This window comes from Bubalus kerabau, chromosome 7 (genome assembly GCF_029407905.1).
Source record: "Bubalus kerabau isolate K-KA32 ecotype Philippines breed swamp buffalo chromosome 7, PCC_UOA_SB_1v2, whole genome shotgun sequence".
NCBI lineage: Eukaryota > Metazoa > Chordata > Mammalia > Artiodactyla > Bovidae > Bubalus > Bubalus kerabau.
Window position 1 is genome coordinate 95,924,938 of NC_073630.1, and position 12,525 is coordinate 95,937,462.

The 12,525-nt window shown below is 43.8% G+C and overlaps 1 non-coding gene across 1 annotated transcript; it reads left to right on the top strand.

The window, feature by feature from the left end:
• Positions 1–1,355: 1,355 nt before the first annotated feature.
• On the top strand, positions 1,356–1,427 carry TRNAA-UGC (transfer RNA alanine (anticodon UGC)). Its single transcript has one exon. It is a non-coding gene; the product is annotated as a tRNA-Ala (tRNA).
• Positions 1,428–12,525: the final 11,098 nt, after the last annotated feature.

Below are 12,525 nucleotides of genomic sequence, written 5' to 3' on the forward strand. Positions count from 1 at the left end.
CAGATGAGTGGCTGTTTTTCCCACACCAAATAATTCTCTGTGACACCAGTTCTGTGTCTTACAACCCTACTCAGTTCTGATACTCTGCCTGGAGATACTGTTGCAGGCAGGGGGACGCCTTCCAGGGCCCAAAACTGGGCTCTTGTCTAACACTCAGAAATGAATTGTCCGAGGAGACACATGTGCTGACAAAGCAAGAGATTTTATTGGGAAAGGGCACCCGGGTGGAGAGCAGTAGGGTAAGGCAACTCAGGAGAACTGCTCTGCTGCATGGCTCACAGTCTCCAGTATTATGGCGATGGGATTAGTTTCCAGGTGGTCTTTGGCCAATCATTCTAATTCAGAGTCTTTCCTGGTGGCGCATGCATCGCTCAGCCAAGATGGATGCCAGAGAGAGGGATTCTGGGAAGTGGACAGACACGCGGTGTCTCCTTTCAACCTTTCCCGAACTCTTGCGGTTGGTGGTGGCTTATTAGTTCCGTATTCCTTACCAGGATCTCCTGTCATAAAACAACTCATGCAAATGGTTACTATGGTGCCTGGCCAGGGTGGGCGGTTTCAATCAGTGTGCTTCCCCTAACAATACTGTCAACTCCTACAGGTGAGGGGCTCAGTCCTACAAGACTGTCCCAACCCCACTTCAGATGATAATCACAAGTCCAGGTTGTTCCCTGTGCTTCTGACTGATGAACTATACACGACTCCCTCCCCCTTCAGGATCAATTAATTTGCTACAGCAGCTCAGAGAATTCAAGAAAACAGTTCACTTACTGTTGACCAGTGGATTGTAAAAAGATATGATAAAGGCTACAGGTGAACATCCAGAAGGAAGGAATGTGTAGGGCCAGATATGTGGGGGCTTCCCTGCCCTCTCTGGGTGTGCCCTCCCCCAGCACCACCATGCATTCACCAACGTAGAAGTTTCTCAGAACCCGGTCCTTTGGGGATTTTTGTGGAGGTTTCATCAGGTAGGCATGATTGATCATCAACCCATTTCCAGCCCTCTTCCTTCCCTGGAGAATGGAGGATGTGGCTGAAAATTCCAAGCTTCTGATTGTGGCTTGATCTTTCTGGTGACCAGGCCCCGTTCAGGAGCCCACCCAGGGTCACCTGACTAGAACAAAAGACACTGCTGTTACCCAGGAAATTCCAAGGGATTTAGGAACATCTTTAAATAAAAGATGCTCCTCCCAGTGCTCTTATCACTTAGCAAATGTCAATGGTTTTAGAAGCTCTGTGCCAGGAACCACAGACAGAAACCAAATATATATTTTTTTCTAACATCTCACAGGTTGAAGATGAAAAGAGATAATGCATGTAGAGTGCTTTGTCTATGACCTAGCATATAGAGGGTAGGGGATGTAGCTCAGTGGTAGAGCACATGCTTTGCATGTATGAGGCCCCGGGTTCAATCCCCGGCATCTCCACATTTTTGGGCTTCCCTCGTGACTCGGCTGGTAAAGAATCTGCCTGCAATGAGGGATACCTGGGTTCAATTCCTGGGTTGGAAAGATCCCCTGGAGAAGGGAAAGGCTACCCACTCCAGTTTTCTGGCCTGGAATATTCCACAGTCCATGTGGTCACAAAGAGTTGGACACGACTAAGCAACTTTTGCTTTGAAGCTTCCCTTGTAGCTTAGTCAGTAAAGCATCTGCCGGCAATGCAGGAGACTTGAGTTCAGTTCCTGGGTCAGGAAGTTCCCCTGGAGAAGAAAATGGCAACCCACTCCAGTATTCCTGCCTGGAGAATTCTGTGGACAGAGGAGCCTGGCAGGCTACAGTTCATGGATTCACAAGAGCCGGACATGACTTACTTAGCACTATCTTTCTTTCTTATTGGCATGTAAAAACTGCTGCATAGATGTTAACTCATTATTTTAAGATGCTGTTAGCAGTGGAGAATGAATTCGGTGAGGGGATGGAAAGAGTTATGAAGCTAAAGACTAAGAGGTTAAGAATCAACCAAGAAACTTTACTTTTAAGAAGGAACAATAATTTATGTTTTTCAATCATTTATTAATCCAGTTCCTATTCACTGCAATAGCTACAGCACCATTTCACAGAATGTAGTCTGGGGACATCCGAGAATCCCCCAAAACTTTTGAGGAAGTCACGGAGGCCTTTTTTCACTCTCATTTTTTCACATTCCCTGGCATTTCCCAGAGGCTTACGAACATATGATGTCATACCTGATGAACACAGAAGCAGATATGAGAAATCCAGCTGTCTTTTATTAAGCCAGACATTAACAATACTTGCAAAAAATGTAAAACAATGACAGTCTTATTGATTAATTTTTTTTGAAAAATATTTATGTCGACACCATTGTTAAGTCGTTAAGTCGTGTCCGACTCTTTGAGACCCCATGGACTGTAGCACACCAGGCTTCCCTGTCCTTCACTATGTCCAGGAGTTTGCTCAAGCTCATGTCCATTGATTGGATGATGAGATCTAACTATCTTACCCTCTGCCGCCCCTTTCTCCTGTTACCTTCAATCTTTGCCATTGTCAGGGTCTTTTCCAATGAGTCAGCTTTTCACTAAAGTATTGGAGCTTCAGCTTCAGCATCAGTCCTTGCAATGAATATTCAGGGTTCATTTCCTTTAGGGTTGACTGGTTTGTTCTCCTTGCAGTCCAAGGGACTCTCAAGAGTCTTCTCCAGCCCCACAATTTGAAAGCATCAGTTCTTTGGCACTCAACATACACATTAATTACTGTTAACTTAAAATGAATAAATAGATTAAAATGTTAAAGATTTCTGCTTTAATTTCAGGTACAGTAAATATCAATAAATATAACCCACAGAAAAGCTCTTAAATTCTCATTTTTTAATAGTGTGAGGGTCCTAAACCCAAAAAATTGGCCTAGAAGAGCACATGACATATCTTGGGGCCAAATAGTTTGGCATTGTAGCAGGTAATCACTGGATTGAAGTGGGCTCTACTTTTATATTCAGAGCTTATTTCATCATTGGCAAGACTTTTAGGAATTTTATGGGGATCCTGGAATCAAAGTTTCCATAATGTATCCGTTTCCTTGGCTTCTGAGCAACTGTTCTGATTAGGGCAGAGCTCCATTAGTTGTAAAAGTCATTGAACCACTCAGGACAGTGCAAGCAAAGGGGAACATGAAGTCCACTGCTGAGAACGCAGACTGTGACCTCTACCTGTACTTGGTTTCCAGCACAAACTCCCCTTATTTCACATCCTTTCTCACTTCATTCATCTTGGAATTGCCAATTTCATTTGCAATAAACTGAAAACCACTCAAACCTTTACTTAGAAGTTAGATTACATCTTTGCTTTTTTCTTTTCTTTTTTTTAATATTTCTATATTTACTTGACTGTGGCAGGTCTTAGTTGCAACAGGTGAGATCTTTAGTTGAGGCATGTGGGATCTAATTCCCTGACCAGGGATTGAACCCTGCCCCCCTGCATTGGTGTCTTAGCCACTGGACCCCAGGGAAGTCCTACCTTTGCTTTTTGTCATCCTTGTTATGTTCCAGAACTCCTGGCATTTCTTTCCATGATATAAATGGTCATATTTTATACCATGTGACCCCATCCTAACTGGCCACAGCAGACTGAACTGGAATTGGATACTTAATCCAAAGGTAGCCATTCATGGTTTATCTGTGATGTGTGTTTTCTGCTAGACTGATGATGGCTTCCCTGTCCTTTTTTTTTTTTTTAAATCATCTAGGAGCATGATCATACTTTTCTGATGATTGGGGGAAAAAAAATACAAGGGGCTGATTTAAAAGACTGATTCCCAGGCCTCTCTGTCTTGGAGATTCTGATTCAGAGATTTGGATGGGGCTTGGGTTTTAGTTTGTCTAATGAGTTTCTAGGTGTGTCTTCTCAGTGAAAAGTGAAAGTGTTAATCACTCAGTCACGTCTGACTCTGCAACCCTATTGATGGTAGCCCACTGGGATCCTCTGTCCATGCAATTCTCCAGGCAAGAATACAGAGTGGGTTGCCATTCCCTTCTCTAGGGGACCTTCCCCACCCAGGGACTGAACCCGACTCTCCAGTACTGCAGGCATATTCTTTACCACCTGAGCCACCAGAGTGGTGTAGAAAGTGATGCCTGTTTTACAAAGCCATTGGAATATCCAAGGTATGGAAAAGGACAGAGCTTTTCCATCTTCATGATCACACCAGCTCCTTGGGTCCACTGCAGAGATTCTAAGTAGATCTGTTCTGGGGCCCAGGAATCATCATTTTATGCCCCCAGGTGTCTGATGTGAACACTCAACTTTGAGAACAGCTAAGAATGAGATAGTTTCAGCAGATTATTTTGCTTCTGCAATTCCCTACCATGAAAGACCAAATTTTTAAAGTTTATTTTAATTATTTATTTTTGGCTGTGCTAGGTCTTCATTGCTTCGAGGGCTTTCTCTTCGTGCAGCAAGCAGGGGCTACTCTCTATTTGTGGTGCTCGGGCTTCTCACTGTGGTGGCTTCTCTTGCTGTGGCTCCCTGGCTCTAGAGCACAGGTTTAGAAGGTGTGGCACACAGGCTTAGTTGCTCCACCACATGTAGGACCTTCCCTGACCAGGAATCAAACCCTGTCTCTTCCTTTGGTAGGCGGGTTTTTTACCGCTGAGCCACCTGGGAAGGCCTGCTTTTTTTTTTTTTTTAATGAAAGGTCATATTGGAGTGGATACAGTTTTGGAACAGACCACTATCCCTGCTATGGGGGAAGGTCGAGCAGGATGAGGGGTACAGGGAAACCTAAGAATGGCTCTGCAGTATTTAGGGCCTGAGGCTGGAGTAGGGGCGAGGCAGGAGGGGCCTCGACAGAGAAGTTCCATTCCTTCCAGTCCTCCTGACAATTGCTCTGTCCAAACTCCACCAAACACCAGCCCCGACCCTGACACTGATCATGTGCCTGACAATTAGAACCGGTTGGAAGAGTTATGCAGTGTTGTAAATGCCTTTGTAAACTGCAGCACATACTACCTTGGTGAAGACAGCAAATCACACCCTGGATCTTCCCATCCCTGGAATCTCAATAGTTAGCAGCACACAGGCCACCCAGAGGGAAATCAGGATGTCAGCTCTCAGAGAGGTGCTTATCTTTACTATCAGACGATCCTATCACTTATTTTCCAAAAAGGTCCAATTACACTTCTCCTCTATGGAAAGAACTTAATCACTTGTACCAGCTTGATTTGGTGTCATAGGTATTCTGTTTCTCCTACTAGAAAAGTGTTTTCTGGTCACCTCTCAAGATTCACAATGAACCTCTCTCTACCTCAGGCTCCAAAAGGCAAGCTTTATTTTTCTCGGTAGGAGTCTATCCCCATCTATCAAACTATTGCGGTTGTTTAGTCACTAAGTCATGTCTGACTCTCTGCATAACCCCAGGCTCCTCTCTCCATGAGATTTCCCAGGCAAGAATACTGGAGTGGGTTGCCATTTCCTTATATAATGGCTTATTTATGTTGTTTTCTGCTTTCCTTCACGAGAATTTAGGTTCTATATGAGGGCATCGTTTTGGTCTGTTTTGTTCTGGCCTAAAACAGTGCCTGGTTCTCAGTAGACGTTTAGTAAGTATTTGTTGAAGGGATGAACACAAGGGTTTTGTTTCTCTCCAGGTTGGGGATGGGAGGATAGGACGGCTGAAGCTTTGCTGAACCAAGGGACAGGAGGGAGTGGTGGCTTCTAGGGTCCAGGGTTAGGCAAGGAATTTATTTAAAAGCTATTTGGCAAAGACACAATCAGAATGGGAGTTTAATGTAGAGGAGATTCAAGGTCCTCAGCCTGGGCAAACACAAAGCACTAAGACCAAAGGGGCTGGCAGAAAGGCACTAAGGATGGGACCACAGAGCCCAGAGGTTAGACGTAAGGTCCACGGGTGAGCAGAGGGAAATGGAGGGAGGTGCATCAGCAGGGGTACACCTGAACAAGTTCTGCTTCCTGCTAACTTCCCCTTGTAAGTGAAAGTTGATCAGTCATGATCCGACTCTTTGTGACCCCATGGACTGTAGCCCACCAGGCTCCTCTGTCCATGGGATTCTCCAGGCAAGAATACTGGAGTGGGTTGCCATTTCCTCCTCCAGGGGATCTTCCCAACCCAGGGATCAAACCCAGGTCTCCCAAATTGCAGGCGGATTCTTTACCGTCTGAGACACCAAGGAAGCCCCTTGTAAGATTAGGGCTTTAAAAATGGAATTTGGGTTCTTTTTTTAATTTTTATTTTTGGCTGTGGTGGGTCTTTGACGCTGCACATGGGCTTTCTCTAGTTGTGGTGAGTGAGGACTACACTCTAGTTGCAGGGTGTGGGCTTCTCACTTCAGTGCTTTGTCTTGTTGCAGAACACAGGCTCTAGGTTCGAAGTCTCAGTAATTGTGGCACACAGGGCTTAGTTGCCCCAAGGCCTGTGGGATTTTCCCAGACTAGGGATCGTACTGGTGTTCCTTGCATTGCAAAGCAGATTCTAAACCACTGCACTACCAGGGAAGTCCCAGGATTTTTGTTTTTAATTTATGTTGAGGAGTAGCAATTTACTATAGGCTTTAGATCAATCAGTAGCGAAACTTTTAAGTAAGGGTAGTGGGCCTTAGAAAACATCACTACGAACAAAGCTAGTGGAAGTGATGGAATTCCAGTGGAGCTATTTCAAATCCTGAAAGATGATGCTGTGAAAATGCTGCACTCAATATGCCAGCAAATTTGGAAAACTCAGCAGTGGACACAGGACTGGAAAAGGTCAGTTTTCATTCCAATCCCAAAGAAAAGCAATGCCAAAGAATGCTCAAACTGTCACACAATTGCACTCAACTCGGACACTAGTAAAGTAATGCTCAAAATTCTCCAAGCCAGGCTTCAGCAATACGTGAACCGTGAACTTCCAGAGGTTCAAGCTGGTTTTAGACAAGGCAGAGGAACCAGAGACCAAATTGCCAACATCCTCTGGATCATTGAAAAGGCAAGAGAGTTCCAGAAAAACATCTATTTCTGCTTTATTGACTATCCCAAAGCCTTTGACTGTGTGGATCACAATAAACTGTGGAAAATTCTGAAAGAGATGGGACTACCAGATCACCTGACCTGCCTCTTGAGAAATTTGTATGCAGGTCAGGAAGCAACAGTTAGAACTGGACAGGGAACAACAGACTGGTTCCAAATAGGAAAAGGAGTATGTCAAGGCTGTATATTGTCACCCTGCTTATTTAACTTCTATGCAGAGTACATCATGAGAAACGCTGGGCTGGAAGAAGCACAAGCTGGAATCAAGATTGCCGGGAGAAATAGCAATAACCTCAGATATGCAGATGACACCACCCTTATGGCAGAAAGTGAAGAGGAACTCAAAAGCCTCTTGATGCAGGTGAAAGAGGAGAGTGAAAAAGGGGTTGGCTTAAAACTCAACATTCAGAAAACGAAGATCATGGCATCTGGTCTCATCACTTCATGGGAAATAGATGGGGAAACAGTGGAAACAGTGGCAGACTTTATTTTTTTGGGCTCCAAAATTACTGCAGATGGTGATTGCAGCCATGAAATTAAAAGACGCTTACTCCTTGGAAGAAAAGTTATGACCAACCTAGATAGCATATTGAAAAGCAGGGACATTACTTTGCCAACAAAGGTCTGTCTAGTCAAGGCTATGGTTTTTCCAGTGGTCATGTATGGATGTGAGAGTTGGACTGTGAAGAAGGCTGAGCACCGAAGAATTGATGCTTTTGAACTGTGGTGTTGGAGAAAACTCTTGAGAGTCCCTTGGACTGCAAGGAGATCCAACCAGTCCATTCTGAAGGAGATCAACCCTGGGATTTCTTTGGAAGGAATGATGCTAAAGCTGAAACTCCAGTACTTTGGCCACCTCATGCGGAGAGTTGACTCACTGGTAAAGACTCTGATGCTGGGAGGGATTGGGGGCAGGAGAAGAAGGGGACGACAGAGGATGAGATGGCTGGATGGCATCACTGACTCAATGGACGTGAGTCTGAGTGAGCTCCGGGAGTTGGTGATGGACAGGGAGGCCAGGCGTGCTGCGATTCATGGGGTCACAAAGAGTCGGACACGACTGAGCGACTGAACTGAACTGAAACTGCTAACAATTTATCATATGTTTCCACTAACTATCCCTAACAAATTCACAAGTATTGTGAGACTGAGTTTGAATCTGAGTATTTTTTAAATATATTTCACTTTTTATTTTGAAACAATTCCAAACTTACAGAGAAGTTGCAAATAAAAGAGAATTTCTGTATATCAGATTCCCCAAATGTTAACATTTACCATGTTTGCTTACCGTTCTTTCCTACACTTGTTCCTTAACCATTTGCGATTGAGTTGTAGATATAATGTCCCTTTGGCTCTAAAGATTTCTGTATGTACTTCCTAAAAAGAAGGATATGTGGGGGACTTCCCTGGTTGTCCAGGAGTTAAGAATCCATATTCCTGTGCAAGGGACGTGGGTTCAGACCCTGTCTAGAGAACTAAAGTCCCACAAGCTGTGCGGTGCAGCCAAAAAATTAAAAATAAAAACAAGGACTTTTTTTTCCCCATAACCACAGTACAATTATCAAAATCAAGTAATTAACTTTGATTCACTGTTGTTGTTGTTATTGTTCAATCTCATGTCCAACTCCTTGTGACACCATGAACTACAGCACATCAGGCTCCCCTGTCCTTCACTATCTCCCAGAGTTTGCTCAGATTCATGTCCACTGAGTGGGTAATGCTATCTAACCGTCTCATCCTCTGCCACTCCCTTCTCATTTTGCCTTCAGTCTTTTCCAGCATCACAGTCTTTTCCAATGAGTCGGTTCTTCGAATCCGGTGGCCAAAGGACATTACTATATTCTAATCTACAGACCTTATTCAATTGTCGCCCATCCCCTAATGTCCTTTTGACAAACATCTTGCAGAAATGGGCCTGCTCAACACAAACACCGGAGAAGGCAATGGCACCCCACTCCAGTACTCTTGCCTGGAAAATCCCATGGACAGAGGAGCCTGGTGGGCTGCAGTCCATGGGGTCGCCAAGAGTTGGACACAACTGAGCAATTTCACTTTCACTTTTCACTTTCATGCACTGGAGAAGAAAATGGCAACCCACTCCAGTGTTCTTGCCTGGAGAATCCCAGGGATGGGGGAGCCTGGTCGGCTGCCGTCTATGGGGTCGCACAGAGTTGGACACGACTGAAGTGACTTAGCAGCAGCAGCAACACAAACACCATCCAGGAATCCAGAAAGACAGGCTGCCAGTGAATTCTCCTTCCGCACCAAGGGGTCTGGATGGTGGACATCTGTGGCTGCCAAAAGTAGTCTTCCTGTGACTAGACAAGAAAGCAAGAGTGTCCCAGAGGTCCAACCTGAACAAGGCTGGACTGTGGAACACTTTGTCAGTAACCCTACCTCCAGACCTCGTGCCGGGCCAGCAACATGAACCCCTACACATTTAAGCCATCATAAGCCCCATCAAGATTTTTGTTATTTATGGCCACAACATTCCTAACTGACGTAGTCCTCTAAAAGTGGAAATACCAGATTCTTATACCTACGCATGCAAGCACACACAGACACATTCAAACTGCTCTTAAAAGAAATTTAATGAATGAATTATGTCATATGTGAGTGCACCTGTTTCCCCTCAGCATTTCTAATATATTTTATCACTTCAGTTTATTTGGATGACTGTAATAGGCATAACATCTTTCTTTACAACAAATCTCACAGGATCACAGGATTTTAGTTAGAGGAAACCTGATTATCTCATCTAAACCCCTTCACAGTATGTACAATTTTAAGAAATGTGTTTATAAGTAACAGAAGTTGTCACAAAAGGGGAAAGGGTGATTAAACAGCAGGGAGAAGAAGCAGGTCAACTCAAGTAAAAAGGATTTCAGTTATGTTGGGACTTCCCTGACATTCCAGTGGATAATTCTCCATTTTTCCAATGCAAGGGTGCAGGTTTGATCCCTCGTCTGGAAACTAAGATCCCACATGCTGTGCATGAGGCCAAAGATTCTTCTTAAAAAATTGTTTAAAAATATATTTACATTGATAAAGTTTTTATTATGTTATTATATTAATATAGTAGGGTGGAGAGAATCAGATTCTTCAATAGCAGACTCAACCAATTTTATTGCCAGCTCTGCTGCTTGCTAAGGGTATAACTCAGAGCTAACAATTTGTCCTTTCTTTGCCTTAATGTCTTCATCCATAAAATGGGAATGATATAAGAGTGACTGATAGCCTCCTAAAGTTGTCATGAGAATTAAATGAATTAAGATGTGTAAATATTTAGAACACGCTGCTGCTGCTGCTAAGTCACTTCAGTTGTGTCCGACTCTGTGCGACCCCATAGATGGCAGCCCACCAGGCTCCTCCGTCCATGGGATTTTCTAGGCAAGAGTACTAGAGTGGGTTGCCATTGCCTTCTCCGTAGAACATGCTAGCTGCTGCTGCTGCTGCTGCTGCTGCTGAGTCGCTTCAGTCGTGTCCGACTCTGTGCAACCCCAGAGACGGCAGCCCACCAGGCTCCCCCATCCCTGGGATTCTCCAGGCAGCTATTATTTATTATTATTATTAGTGTGGTATGCTAAGCCATATGCATTGCTTATGTCATAGAAATGAACATGGATTGTTATCCTGGCATTTATTGGCCTTGCTTGGAGGATCCACTACAAGAGTTAATGAACTTTGGGCTCTGTCTTCCACTGGGTCTGACGGGGCCTCAGCCTCCCTACCTTTCCATTGTTGGGAAGAGACTAGACCTCAGATCTTTGTATTTGAGAACCTTTGAACCTGAAACTACAACAAAGGGAGGGCAGTTTATTTGGGGATGTTTTACTCCTGTTGCCATGGAAATCGAACACTGTTCCAACTTCTGTCCACATCCTTCAGTCTGAGTCACTACTGCTTAATAGACTTTTAAAGACATCAATAAATACCATCAGAAGCATTTAAAAGTCTTAAACCAGGGCCCGAGGCTTTCTGCACTGGCCCTCTTGTAATCTACACAGATTTTTCCTCTAGCACTTCTGAAATGTTGCAGCTCTATACTAATAAACAGAATGTCTATACCTTTATCCACACCTTGAAAGGGAAGGGCCTGTGATCCAAGCCTCAGTGTCCAGCTGAGGTGTTCATACCAGAAGCCAACAGAAATGCATTCCCAGTTATTTCTGGGCCAAGAAGATCTACCACCTTTATATCATTTCTGTAAAAACTACTCTAAGGCACACTCAGCAAACTGAGGAATAAAGTAAACTTAATAAAGAAAAAATTGTGGCATAAAAAGCACAAGTGATGAACATTGGGACCAGTGAATTAAGACCAAACAGTGTCACACTAGGTCAAAAAGTAACTGTGCAATAATTATCTGTACTATTTGGGCAATGATGCACACTTTATGGATTAAAAGGAAGAAAGTAATAATGATCCATAGCAACTTAGTAGCTATAGACTTCCAGCAGAACTTCTTAGTCCCCTTTGTAAACCTCATCTGCAACTGACAATAAACTAAGTAGTTAAGAATTGTTTGTTTTAGCTGTGCCATGTGGTATGTGGGATCTTAGTTTCTGATCAGGGATGGAACCCACATCACCTTCATTGGAAGTATGGAGTCTTAACAATTGGACCACCAGGGAAGTCCCAGTAATCAAGAATTTAAAGAAGTCAAATCAGTTTCTTACTTATATTTACTAAGCTGAAACTAAAAGTCCATCAGTTGTAAATAAAATGTTACTTCTATCTTAATGGCTTTGGGTCAGATTACCCATCTTTCCCCACTGTCTCTAAAAATAACACATATGATGGAGAATAAATTGTATCAAAAGAACTCTGTCGCTCCCACTCCCTAACCTTTGGGGATACCAAAAGACATAATGGAAATAGCAAGTCATTCAGGCCAGGTAATCAGTACTGAGTCTACAAACTGTTAGCTGTGTGCACACTAAGTCCTTTCAGTCTTGTCCAGCTCTTTTCAACCCTATGGACTGTAACCTGTCAGGCTCCTCTGTCCATGGAATTCTCCAGGCAGGAATACTGGAGTGGGTGGGTTCCTTAGACAAATCACTTTACTTCTGTTTGCTTCAGCAATTTTTGACTTGTTCTTTGTTCTTCCCAGGTGGCACTAGTGGTAAAGAATCTGCTTGCTGATGCAGGAGACACAAGAGATGCAGGTTCAATCCTTGGGTCAGGAAGATCCTTGGAGAAGGAAATGGCAACCCAATCCAATATTCTTGCCTGGGAAATCCTATGGCCAGAGGAGCCAGGCAGGCTACTTACTGCACATGCACACACACACTGCTCATTCTGCTGCAAAGGGAGATAAAGGAGCTTTCCTGACTCCTCATAGTCTAGACTCTGGGGTGAGAGAGACAATTCTCAATAACCAATACTATGTAAAGTGGTACATTGATTGAACAATCAAAAATAGTGAGACGAACTCACACAGGATAGAATGTAGAGAACTTGAATCCTCGCCAACAAGGGACACAGCAATTACACTCATGTGTTTGTGGTTTTCTGTAGCTTCCACAATGGACTGATGTGTGTGTGTG